Source organism: Caretta caretta, chromosome 2, assembly GCF_965140235.1.
Source record: "Caretta caretta isolate rCarCar2 chromosome 2, rCarCar1.hap1, whole genome shotgun sequence".
NCBI lineage: Eukaryota > Metazoa > Chordata > Testudines > Cheloniidae > Caretta > Caretta caretta.
In genome coordinates this window covers 194903979-194906300 of record NC_134207.1, presented here as the reverse complement: position 1 = coordinate 194906300, position 2322 = coordinate 194903979, and positions in this window count along the sequence as shown.

Sequence of the window (2322 nt, the reverse complement as noted above, 5' to 3'; positions counted from 1 at the left end):
CCCAAGCTATTCTGGTTGCTTGGAGCACACACACAACTGCCCAGCTCCTTTGAGGAGGAAGAAAGAAGATTCTTATTAGTATATTGACTGAATTAGAGTATACATGGGACTATTCTAAATAAGCTGGTCCGAGAAAGCCTGGCTTGCTCAGGGGACAGGCAGCTGAAGAGGGAAGAATTTCAAACATCCACATGATTTAGGAGCACAAGTCCTATCAAAAGTCAGTGGGATTTGTGCCCCTAATTCCCATAGGCTCCTTCAGAAATCTCACGTAAGGATTCTTCCAAAGCACATTTTTGAAAATTAATGGAAGACAAAACCTTAAAGGCCATAGACTTTACAAGAGATGGATTTAGTCAAAAGGGGGAGAAGTAATTTTATAGGTACGGGGAAGGAGTACTTGTGGCACCTTAGAGACTAACCAATTTATTTGAGCATGAGCTTTCGTGAGCTACAGCTCAAATAAATTGGTTAGTCTCTAAGGTGCCACAAGTACTCCTTTTCTTTTTATAGGTACGGTATATTGAGGGCTTTAGGCCTCTATGACCCAACAACCAACTTCTCTTTCACAGACACACACACACACTCCTTAGCCACCAAGGTTGGTCACCATCATCATTTCTTCATCTTTGGTATCATCTCACTGGAACACCCGTGGGCCTCAGCTGACAGGGAATCCCTAGCCACCATCACCAGAAGCTGCTCTTCATCTCCTGGCCTGACTTACTTTACATGTGTGTGGCCATGACAGTCTCATACCAAGAGTCTCAAGCTGGTGGGTGAGAAAGTAAGGATAGCCTAATTGCAGAAGTGGGGAAGATCTCATACAGACAAAAATAGTGAAAAGCGGGATGTGCTGTGTCTCAATGTGTCTAAAAGATTAAGAGAAATTGCTCCTTTGAATTCAACAGGAATAAAACCCATGTGATTGATCTGCTTGGTGTCCACTCTTCAGTGTTAAAGGAAGCACACGCTACATTGCATGAGAGTGTAGGTGGCATGTCATGCTCCTTGCTCTAAAGAGGAAGCTCTTCCTACCCTAAACTAAAGAAACTGACCTCTGCAATGAACTGCAGACGGATGACCCGTAGCATACAGGTGCTACCTGCATATTATCTAGTGAGCCCACAGATTAGATATTCTGCTTTGTTATACTGGTATAACTCCACTGACTGTATAGGAGTTACTCAGGGACAAAGCCCTGCTGTGTCTCACTATGTCAGTAGTAATATGGACTTTGTACTTGTGAACAAGCTGCACTGCCCTTCCCATTACTTGAGTTACGTTCATTTTCTATAAATCCACAGGTGTTACTCTTCCGTTACATTATTGTGCCTTGTTTCTTGTGTTTGTGGCTAATTGTTCCAGTCACACTTTTCTCAAGTTAAACCCTTTTCAAATTTACAAGACATTTTTTTGTCCCAGAAATCCCTAACAGAATTCTGATTGGTATGTTCATCTGGAAACCAAGGCCACATTGACTTGAGTGGAGACAGGTTTCACCCCTCCAGTCCTGATACAAAAACTGAGGTACACTTCACCCTTTATACCAATTTCAATGCATATGGTGAACAAAAAGGTGTGTCGTTATACCATGCTCACATGGTTTGCAAAAAAATAAGTAAAAAAAGCCTGAGAGAGAAAGATGATTCTCTGTCACCATTACATGGGAGCAATAATATAACACGCTTGGTGGCGTGGAAGGAACTTACAGAACAATGAAAACAGAAATAGGATAAAAATGTAAAAAGCTATTTCCCCCAAAACCTGCATGTTTGACTGAGAATTTTTTAGCACTTAGAGAAACATTTTCAAAACAGACATCTAATTTAAATTCTTACCCAGCTGAGTAGTTTGATCATTCTTCTCTAAGCTAGGATAAATGCACTATCCCTACAACTACCTTTTCGTTTGTAAGCCTTCTTAACACAAGCCTACCATTTGTTTTTTTTAAATGCCCCAAGAAATAATCCAGTCCATTGAAAAGCAGTACTTGAAACTGTACATCCCAAGTAACTTACAGCAAACTGTATGTGTAAAGTCTATAGTGGAAGGACCATTTTAGCACAGTATTTTTCAGTGTCACAATATTGAGCAGATTTCAGAAGATAATTTGTGGGAACTTTCACTGAAAATGTCCAACTTCATAAGACTGTAAGATGAATACTTCTCCCCAGTCTAAGCACAATGGAAGCCCGCTCCATCAAACAGGAGAAATGGCCCTAACGAGAAACAAAGGAGGAAGCAATTTCCTTCATTTTCCTCTAGCAGAAGTAGATATTAATGCCAGATTGTTAGTAGATGAGATGAGAAAGACTGGAA